The sequence below is a fragment of the Ovis aries genome, chromosome 1 (assembly GCF_016772045.2).
Source record: "Ovis aries strain OAR_USU_Benz2616 breed Rambouillet chromosome 1, ARS-UI_Ramb_v3.0, whole genome shotgun sequence".
NCBI lineage: Eukaryota > Metazoa > Chordata > Mammalia > Artiodactyla > Bovidae > Ovis > Ovis aries.
The window spans coordinates 83648148-83660337 of NC_056054.1; positions in this window are offsets into that span (position 1 = coordinate 83648148).

Below are 12190 nucleotides of genomic sequence, written 5' to 3' on the forward strand. Positions count from 1 at the left end.
GGATGGCTAACAAACACATGAAAAGATGCTCAACATCACTCATTATTAGAGAAATGCAAATCAAAACCACAATGAGGTACCACTTCACACCAGTCAGAATGGCTGCGATCCAAAAATCTGCAAGCAATAAATGCTGGAGAGGGTGTGGAGAAAAGGGAACCCTCCTACACTGTTGGTGGGAATGCAAACTAGTACAGCCACTATGGAGAACAGTGTGGAGATTCCTTAAAAAATTGCAAATAGAACTACCTTATGACCCAGCAATCCCACTGCTGGGCATACACACCGAGGAAACCAGAATTGAAAGAGACACATGTACCCCAATGTTCATCGCAGCACTGTTTATAATAGCCAGGACATGGAAACAACCTAGATGTCCATCAGCAGATGAATGGATAAGCAAGCTGTGGTACATATACACAATGGAGTATTACTCAGCCGTTAAAAAGAATTCATTTGAATCAGTTCTGATGAGATGGATGAAACTGGAGCCGATTATACAGAGTGAAGTAAGCCAGAAAGAAAAACACCAATACAGTATACTAACACATATATATGGAATTTAGGAAGATGGCAATGACGACCCTGTATGCAAGACAGGGAAAGAGACACAGATGTGTATAACGGACTTTTGGACTCAGAGGGAGAGGGAGAGGGTGGGATGATTTGGGAGAATGACATTCTAACATGTATACTATCATGTGAATTGAATCGCCAGTCTATGTCTGACGCAGGATGCAGCATGCTTGGGGCTGGTGCATGGGGATGACCCAGAGGGATGTTGTGGGGAGGGAGGTGGGAGGGGGGTTCATGTTTGGGAATGCATGTAAGAATTAAAGATTTTTAAATTTAAAAAATAAAAAAAAAAATTTAAAAAAAAAAAAAAAAAGGATGTCTGCTCCTAACTACAATGGAGTGGCTTATGGCAAACTAATGCCTCCATGTATAAACTATAAATGTTATAAATAAATAAGTACTAAATAAATCAATGAAGCATGTGAGAACTGGAGAAGCAGAGACAGTTTGAAAGGCCAGGATCACACAGTAGCAAGGCCCAGTCTGTTTGGAATGTTTGTTACTTCTAGGTACCAGGCAAGAGGCTGAGTAACTGAAAAAGAAGATCAACATGTAATTTGAAAAACCAGCAGAGTTTGTGGCAATTCTGTTCGTTTAAGTTCTTGAAAACAAGACAGTTGAGCAGCCAGAATCTCTGAAAATGGAGAGGCATAAAATTGAAGCTGCTATTTGGCTTGCTTTTTCATTAAGACATTTATAAAATTTGAAAGCAATTCAGAACTAGAGGGCAAAAACTTAAAAGGAATTCTCTGAAAAGCACAGCAGAGTCTTCTAACTGACTAGGGTATAGAAAACTGGGAAGAATCATGCATTATAAAGACATCAGATAATCTACAAAATTATGGCTTTCCTTGAAACTTTTAGAGGAATGAGGTCACAAACAAAATACTCTGCGATCTAAAGAAAGTCAGGATCTCCCAAGAAGAAAAAGGGCTTTTGCACTGTCATAGACCATGGGCAAATGATCAGCCAGACACATGAGTGAGAATTCAGGTTAAAATGTTAACTAATTGATGAAATCTGAGTGTTGACTATCATGAGAACATAAAACCCAAGGGACCACAGACACAGCGGAGGGGAGTTTAGACCACGTATAGGCTCATCTTCACGGATCTCCGCTGGGCACTCACAGGAAAGATTAGGAATAAGACAGTGGTGCAAGTCCCAGAGAACAGGAAGGACTCCAACCTCAGGAAAGGTGCAGACCCTCGGAGTGTCTTCTCCTAGATGACGTCCAATTAAGCTGTAGAGGAAGGGCAGCAGAAACTATTGCCTCCTCCCTTTCCCCCAGGGAACAGGTAATGTCCAGTGTAGCTGGGGAGTGAGAAAAGAAATTAAACCCTCTACCCCTGAAGGAACAACAGGAAGAGTCTTGAACTCAGACTGTCCGAGGTCTACTGCTACTGGTCCAAGGGACAGATCATTGAGAAAGGCCCACACCCAAGACTCTGGTCCAGCCTAGGACTAAGGTTGTTCCAGGACAACAGAAAACACCCGCTACTCCAACACCAGACTTCTAAGCACTGAGTAAAAAGAAGTAACAGTTTACCGCTATCAGAGGGCAAAAATGTGAGGGAGTCCCTCTCCAAGGCATAGTGTGTAAGTACTAAATATGAGGTGTTTAATAGAACTTTCGTGGCAAACGCTCCCCTTAAATATTTGCTAATCATGAAAGAATTTGCATAGTTGACTGGTAATAGGTTAACAGCATCAAACTCAAAGTTAGCTTAGCGTCCAACTGTATTGACTCTCCCATTGATGGCTTAGCACAAGTATAGCAATTATTGAACATGAATGCTATTTTCCTGAGCTTACTCTCCTACACATAATGTTTAGCACTGAGCCAAAAATTTAGAGACACACTCACAGAAAAAAAAAAAAAAAAAGCAAGGAAAAAATATCTCATTGTCAAAAGAGAAAGCAATCCAAAAGACCAAACTCAGAAATGACACAGATGTTGGATCAGCAGAAGTATTTAAAATAGCTGTAAGTAATTTGTAGAAAGCTCTAGAATGAAAGATGACCAAAATATGTGATCAGATGGTGAATTCCAGCAGATATAATTTAGCAAGATACATTTTAAAAAGAGACAAAGGTAAACATCTACACATGTCATATTTAAATTGTTGAGGAAGAAAAATCTTACCACATACTGAAAGAAAGAGAGAAGAATCACAGTAAATTACTTATCAGAAATTCTATAACCTTGAAGACAATGAGAGGCATTTTAAAAGGTTAACAGATAAAACTGTTATCCCAGAATTATATAGCTGGTGAAAATAGGCTTCAAAATGAAGGGAAAAGAAAGTCTTTTTAGTTAAAAATAAGAGAATTCATGGCTTTCCCTGGTGGCTCAGTGGTAAAGAATCCACCTGCAAAGCAGGTGACATAGGAGATACAGATTCGACTCCTGGGTCAGGAAGATCCCCTGGAGGAGGCCGTGGCAACCCACTCCAGTATTCTTGCCTGGAGAATCCCATGGACAGAGGAGCCTGGCAGACTATAGTCCATAGGGTCACAAAGAGTTGGACTTGACTGAAACGACGTGCAAAGCATGTATGCAAGGGAATTCATTACCAGCAGACTTGCATTATAAGAAATGTTTAAGGAAATTATCAGGCCTACTATTATGATACCAGAGAAAAACTTAGATCTACACAAACATGAATAATGCTGGATAAATTTTAAAAGAATGTAAATATAAATGATTTTCTTTACTTTTAATTAGTTAAATTAAAATTAGTTACTTAGTTACTTTTAGTTACTCTAAAAGTAACTAAAGCCCAAAGAGTAGCAGTATGTTGTGAGTTTATTTCATATGTAAAAATAAAATTAATGAGAACAGCAAAAGAAATTCATTCCTGATAAACACTCCAACCAACTAGGAATAGAAACAGTATCAAAACTTAATCCATTAAGCAACATAGATGTCCGTCAGCAGGTGAATAGACAAAGAAGCTGTGGTACATATTACAGTGATATATTACTCAGTCATAAAAAGGAACACATTTGAGTCAGTTCTAATAAGGTGGATGAACCTAAAGCTAATTATATAGAGGGAAGTAAGTCAGAAAGAGAAAAAAGCATATCATATACTAATGCATATATATGGAATCTAGAAAGATGGTACTGATAAAATGATTTGCAGGGCAACAATGGAGTCACAGACATAGAGAACAGAGTTATGGACGTGGGGGGTGGGGAGAAAGGATAGGGTGGGATTTATGGAGAGGTTCAAGAAGGGGAGCATAGGTATACCTATGGCTGATTCATGTTGATTTTGGCAGAGACCAACACAATACTATAAAGCAATTATTCTTCAATTAAACATAAATAGATTAAAAACACCAAATCCATTGCTACCCTTAACTATTGTGAAAGCCTGAATATTTTTCCCCCAGCATCACGTACAAAGAAAATATCTGCTTCCAACGCTTTTATGCAACACCTTTCAGGGTATCTTTGCTGGTACAACAAGCTAATTAAAAGGAACATAGGCATTTGAAAGGAAGAAATAAAATGGCCTCTATTCACACATGACATGATCTATGTAAAAACAAACAAACAAATAGTAATCTCTAAAATGCTTCTAGAACTAATCAGTGCATTTAGCAAGTTTTCAGTATACAAGGTCAATATACTATCAATAAATAGTCAGGAATTAAAGTAAAATCAGTAACATTTACTGAACATAACACCAAAATTAAGAGACATATAAACATCATAAAATGTGTGCAAATTCAGTATGGTGAAATCACAAGCACTACTGAAAGAATTCATAGTAGACCTAAATTCATAAAGAGAAATTCTGTGTTCATGAATTGTAAGCCTCAGTATTAGAAGAATATCATGCTCAGTCACGTCGGACTCTTTGCAGCCCCATAGACTATAACACACCAGACTCCTCTGTCCATGGAATTCTCCAGGCAAGCATACTGGAGTGACTTGCCATTCCTTCCACCAGGGGATCTCCCCAACCCAGAGATCAAACCTGGGTCTCTTGCATTGCAGGCGGATTCTTTACCATCTGAGCCTCCTGGAAAGGCCATTAAAATATTAACTTGTCTCAATTAGCTCTATAGATTAGACAAAATCTGTCAAAATATTAACAGAATCTTTCAAAGAAATTAATAACTAAAATGTATGTGGAAAGACAAAGGAAATATAATAGCCAAAACAATTTTTTAAAAAGAATGAAATTGGAATGTTCACATTACCTGATTTCAGGACTTGTAAACAAAGCTACAGTGGTCAAGAGAACCTGGGAAGGAGGATAGTGCAAGATGGTGACATGGGAGAATCTTGAAACTCACCTCCCTCTGTGAACACATCAACTCTACAGCTACACTGTGGAACAGTTCCCTCTGAAATAGACCTGAAGACTAGCTGAAGAGCTCTTTCACAACAAAGGGTGGAAAGGCTACATTGAGACAGGTAAGAGAGGCAGAGATGGGGCCTTAACAGAAACCCCACCCCTGGCATGATGACCCACAATCGGGAGGGATTTCCCAAATCCAGAGCTTCTCTCTAAAGAGTGAGGGGCTTGTGCCCTATTTCATGCAACCCAGTCCTTGGAATCTGCACCAGAAAGAGGAACTTCAGAAATGTCGGTCTTTGAAAACCAACAGAGGTTCTCATCCAGGAGATCCAAAGGGCTATAAGGAACTGAAATACTTCTCTTAAAGAGCTTGTGCACAGACGTCTGTTCCAGGGACTAATGCAAAAACAGCAGTTTGAAAAGTGCCTGGACTATACGTGAAAGGTGCCTGGATTAGGAGACTCATTTCTAATCTTAAAGCGTCTGCTGGAGTGGCAGGGACTAATGAGCCTCTCCAGGATGGAGGTGCTGGCAGATGCCAGCTTTGCTTCTCCCTCTGTCTTGCTAGGTCTCATAGGTGCATACAGTGCCTGCCTGCTCCACTGTCCCACTAAAGCTGGTGGACGTGCTGAGTCCAAACAGGACATCCGCCTTTATCACCTGGCTCTGGTACCAGGGGTTTGCAACCCTGAGTCCCAAGGGACTGTAACAATCAGAAACACAGTTTTAGGAGGCTGCCACCACCAGGGTACTGCACAGACAGCAGATTGAAATCCATCCCCTGTTTTTCTGGGAAAAAAATTTGTTTAAACCTGAATCTCCAGCTGAGAGTCAAAAAGTTCAAATTTGCTACACTAGGGCTTCAGAAGCACTCTTGGAAAGTAAGCCAAATAATGCCATTTTGCACTCTTCCTCAGCCTCACTACAGCTTGCCAGGTCATCCCAGAAAGGAACTTGTACACTCATGTGGATCATTCATTTTTGCAACTGACACCCAGGGGATACCTGCAGATCACTTGGTTTGGAAGGCAGCAAGGTTAAGGTTGCAGGCCCACAGGACTGTCCAGGAAGTCCAGAAAGTCCCAAATAAGATAAACTAAAAGAGATCCATGCCAAGGCATATTATTATTAAAGTGCTAATGGTATAAAACTGGGAATAAAATACAAGGAAAAAAACTGGAAAAATCAAAAGTATGTGGAATTTAAATAGTATACTACTGAACAACCAATGGGTCAGTGAAGAAATCATTGGAGAAATTTAAGAGTAACTTGAGACAAATGAAGATGGAAATACATTATACCAAAATCTATGGGATGAATAAAAAATACTTCTAAGAGGGAAATTCATTGCAATACAGGTCAACCTCAAGAATCAAGAAACATTTCAAATAAAATCTAATTATACCATGAGAGGAACTATAAAAAGAAGGATGAGTGAAGCCTAGTTAGTAGAAGGAAGGAAATAAGTTTTATAGCAGAAATGAAGGAAACAGAGACCAAAAGTTCAGTAGAAAGGATTAATGAAACCAAACTAGTTATTTGAAAATATTAACAAAATCGACAAGTCTCTAGCTAGAGTCACCAAGGAAAAAGAAACAGCTCAAATGCATAAAATCAGAACGGAAAGAGTAGAAGTTACAACTGATGCCACAGAAATACAAAGGATCACAATGTATTATAATAAACAATTATAATTTAACAAATTATACCACCTAGACTAAATGGATAATTTTCTAGAAACATAATCTTATGCTCTTATGAATCACAAAGAAATAGGAAATCTGAATATATCAATTACTAGTAAGGAGTTATCAAAAACCTCCTAACAAATGAAAGTCCAGGACCAGAGACTTTCCTTGGTGAAGTCTACCAGACATTCAAAGAATACTTAATACCAATCTTTCCCAAACTCCTCCAAAGAAATGAAGGAATTTAGAGGATACACTTCTAAACTCATTTTACAATGTCAGTATTACCCTGTTACCAGAACAAGACAAAGATGCCACAGAAAAGAAAATTACAGGCCAGTATCTGCAATGAACAGAGATGTAAAAATTGGCAATAAAATATTTGCAAACTGAACTCAGCAAAACACTGAAAGAATTATGCAGCATGATGAAGTGGGATTTATTCTAAGGATGCAAGAAGAATTTCAAATAAAAATCTTATTATACAGTTAATAAAATAGGAAAAAAAAAAAAACCCTATGAGATGATTCAGCAATTCCACTCTGTGTATTTATCCAAAGAAAATAGAACATTAATTTAAAAAGATATATATGCATCCCTATGTTCACTGTAGCCATAGCCAAGATATGTAAACAACCTGAATATTTATGGATGAATTGATAAAGATGTGGCATATATATATATATACATAATGGAATATTTCTGAGTCATAAAAAATAATGAAATCTTGCCATTGTGAAAACATGGGTAGACCTTGATAGTATTATGCTAAATGAAATAAACCAGATGGTGTAATGCAATATGATTTCACTTATATATGGAATCCAAACAGACAAAACAAAACTCATAGACGCCAAAGGAGAGGAGAGATAGGAGGAAAAGTGAAATGGGTGAAGGGGATCAAGAGGTGCAGATGTGCAGTTTTATAATAAATTAGTCACGGGGATGTAATGTACAGCAGTGTGGCTGCAATTAATAGTGTATACTTGAAAGTTGCTTAGAGAGTAAATCTTAAACAGTCTCATCACAAGGAAAAAAATGTTTTTGTAAGTTTGTATGGTGGTTGACAATAACTGTACTTATTGTGGTGATTATGTGGAGGTGGTGGTGTTCTGTCACTCAGTCATGTCCAACAGTTTGTTACCCCATGGATTGCAGCACGCCAGGCTTCCCTGGCCTTCACTGTCTCCAAGAGTTTGCTCAGATTCGTGTCCATTGAGTCGGTGATGCCATCCATCTCATCCTCTGTCGTCCCCTTCTTCTCCTTTCTTCATTCTTTCCCAGCATCAGCGTATTTTCCAATGAGTCGGTTCTTCGCATCAGGGGGCCAAAGTATTGAAGCTTCAACTTCAGCACCAGCCCTTCAAATGGATATTTGGGTTGATTTCTTTTAGAATTGACTGGTTTGAACTCCTTGCTGTGCAAGGAACTCCCAAGAGTCTTCTCCAGCACCACAATTCAAAAGCATCAGCACTCAGCTTTCTATATGGTCCAACTCTCACATCCATACATGACTACAGGAAAAACCATAGCTTTGACTATATGGACATTTGTAGGCAAAGTGATGTCTTTGCTTTTTAATACACTGTCTAGGTTTGTCATAGCTTTTCTTCCAAGGAGCAAGAGTCTTTTAATTCCTTTTAATTTAATTTCACTTTATTTGTCATGAAGTGATGCGACTGGATGCCATGATCGTAGTTTTTTGAATATTGAGATTTAAGCCAGCTTTTTCACTCTCTTCTAGCTTACTCAAGAGGCTTTTTAGTTCCTCTTCATTTCTGCCATTATCATGTGTTGGTGTATACAAATATTGAATCATTATGTTGTACACCTTAAACTAACAGCTAATATAATAGTATGTGACAATTTTAGCTCAATAAAAGAGAAAGAGAGCCTGGGACTGACATAAAGATCAACATATATATCAGTGAAACAGAGCAGAAAGCCTAGAATTTTGAGCTGAGCAAATCATTATTTATAAATGAGGAAACTGAGTCACAGAGAAATTAAAAATTGGAAAGGATATCAACTTATTCCTGCCACCTACTCTTCAAGTGGTGTCACTGGACTAGAAGACTGGGAAATGGAAGAGGCAAGTCTTGAATTTTAGAGTTCTAGCCCTTCCAGTAATACACACTATCATTTGAGGTTTTGTGACAAATTTTCTCCTTCAGAGTATCCCTGGATGCTTAATTTATCTGTGATCACTTATTAAAAAGTGTATTAGAGCAAGGAGAAGAGCAAATATTTTCATCAGTTAGTACTTCCATGAAGCATCTTCATGGCAATGAGAAGTCATGATGGAAAGAAGATTGGAGAGGAAAATGGGTATCATAACATTTTCATTGCATGTTGTTAACAAATACTATATTCAATTGCAATTTTTTTGGTCTCCAACTTATCCAATCATAGTCTTAGTTAACACTAATATGTGACCAGTGTCTTTATTTAAGAACAAAAACAAAATTCTTACACTAAAACAGTAACATCAGAGCTTGTACTGTGTTATTAACAAAGGAAGACCAGTACAAGAAAGTAGTCTCTTCTGGAACTCAACTGTACAAAGCAAAGACACCTTTGTGTGTAACTACTGTCATGCATGCAAGCAATTGCCCAAGGTTATGTAGATCATACCAGACCTACTCTTCCCTGGCAATACAACAAATTATAAGGCATTTGCTAGTCTTAACCTCATAGCTGTGGAATTTAATTTTAAACAGCAAAATGCGGTATAGTATGGAATTTTGTTTTTAAGATTATTTTAACCCTGGCATTTTTTGTTGTTGTTGTTCTTGTACTAGGGACAGCACTTTCAGATGCTAAAGTGAACTAAGCGTCTTACATAAATGGACAGGTGTTTCCACTTCCCTGTTAATGACTCTCTAAGTGTAGATGATGATGGTCCTTATCAGTCATTACTAAATTTTACTTCACAGAAATTAAGAATTAAATTACAGTTTCAAGGCTCATTAGGTCTTGTTAAATTTGTTGAATGGCCCACATGTGGATGTCTTGTCCTCCATGGGATATCTGTAAAGCAGGTGTTTCAATTCATTGGAAGTTTGTTGCATTCTCTTCTGCCCAAAGATTATTATACGATTGTGTTTGAAATTCCAGGTTGGCTTCTTATATTTGAAGATCAGACTTCAAATAGTCATATTTGACTATCAAGTTTAGCATAAAGAGAAATAATATGGAAATGGTCTCTTATGGGAGCTTTTAGAAAGGAGTATTGAATATGAAATTCAAGGGCAGAGTAGGGACCGTATTCCAAACTTAATGTCTTTCTCACTTGTTTCAATATTCTGATGCCAAATAATTCCAAATAAAGTACAAGTGGAAAGTCTTTAACATTTTTATCCACACCTATGGGGATAGTGTCTTCTAATACAGTCAAGTGCAACTCATTTCTATTTGTTTGAATGCAGGGAATATCAAACCAGATAAAAATTGCTGCTGTTGTATAAACCCTCTTTGCTTCCATTGTCTGTATATTCTCTCCTTAGCAAAAAAAAAAAATGCCCCAGACAATGTCACCATCAATTTAATGTTCTACTTTGAAAACCTAAGTCAAATAATCACAAACAGCAAATTCTTAGATACAAAAAGGAAAAAGAAAAAGAATGAGGTCTCAGTCAGGATCAGACTGAATTAACTGTCTAGGCTTTAAAACAAATGTTTATGTTTATAAATCATCCACTGAAAATATGATTAGAGAATCATATAGTTTGGGGAAGATCAATTAACATAACTGATTTGTTATTTCATAATATCATGAGATACTATAGATACAATGCTAAATTTACATTGGAATTTTAGAAAAAGGATGAAATATCACAGTCTTACAGAGGTATCCTGAGGCAATGCAGTGTCATAAAAAGAGAGAGGAAATTGAAACTGGATTTCAGTTCTTTAATCCCAGTTGTTTTCTCTTCATCAGATAATAGTGCATGCGTTTAAGAATGAGAAGAAATACCTTACCTCACTTTAATGATAATGATGATAATGATAAAACTTGAACCAATGGCAGTTATGAAATTACTCAAGGACTGTTATCCCTGTGGACAGAGTGTTAGTAATTTTTCTTAGATACACAAAACTAAAAGTAGAAAACTTCATAAAATAAATGAGAGCTTTTAATGATAAAAAGCAGAGCCCATAACAATTTTCTCAAGCTGCTAGTATTCCACACCCCACCTATAAGAACTGGAGGATTAGGATTCCAGCTACATACCCACACTCTCAAGGCAAAGCATATTCAAATCCTTGAAGACTCTTCAAAAAAGAACTGTTTACACTTGTATCTCTAAAACAAAGACAACTGAGCTTCCTAAAGTATGTATACCTTTCCATCAGAGAGTGGCTGAAGTAAGCATTGGTAAATTCTCAATACCTTTTCAATAGAAACAAAAGGACAAAGTAGGATAATTTAATTCTGGTACAGTAATTTGTGAGCTTGTAAAGGATCCCTAGGACTGCCCAGGTGGTGATAGCGACAGATAACTTGCCTGCCAGTGCAGGAAACAGAAGGGACTGGGTAGACCCCCTGGAGAAGAAACAGCCACCCACTCCAGTATTCTTGTCTGGGAAATTCCATGGACAGAGCAGCCTGGTGGGCTACAGTCCATGGGGTCACAACGAGTCAGACACAACTCAGTGATTAATCAATAACAACAAAAAGATAGTACTTCTGAATATAGGCTTTAAAATCCAACAGATGTTTCAGTTGTATCAGTTTTCTCAATATTTAGGTTTTGAACACTTTTTTGAAAATGGGTGCAAGAAAGATCTTTTAACTTTGTGTGACCTCAAGGAACCTCCTGCTCCAAGGTAAACCAGAGGATGATATAGTAGTAAATAGGTCAGGGATTTGTTGTGAGGGAAAAATGAGATTGCCTTTATCAACTGCTAAGCATAGAGCATAGCACAGATTAAGCACTAAACTATCATTAGTTTGGTTATTGACCTTACTATTGTTAAGTTACTCAAACCATCACTGTTTCTTAGAGATATAACCCATGTGCCATTTATTCTGCAAACTATGTGATATAACGATGTGTTGTTGTATAAATGGATTCCAAACCACTGAAGCCTCATATATAATCACAATTAAAACATAAAAATGACATTAATGAGCAGACTCCTTTAACTTTAAAAATGAACATTTAAGCATTTTAAAGCACTTCCTAGAATCATTTCAAATTTCAAAACATTTTAAACAGGCCAGAAAATTCTCTCAGGATTCTCTAAAGTTTATTCTCATATCAGAAGCACCTTTTTTTTTTTAAATGGCAATAATTCACAGCATAATTTTTCAAATGACAGATAGAATTTCTCACTTCAGACTTTGATTTAAAAGCATTGATTCAGAAGAGAGTTCAGACTTTCCCAAAGACAAGCATATTTTAAAATGCCAGGCTGGCTTTGTTTGTTTATTTTTTCATTTAATCCAGTCTATGCACTTTGGGGGGCTTCCTTGATGGCTCAGCTGGTAAAGAATCTGCCTGCATTGCAGGAGACCTGGTTTCGAGCACTGGGTTGGTAAGATCAGGGAACAGGGAACAGCTTATCCACTCGAGTACTCTGGCCTGGAGAATCCCATGTATAG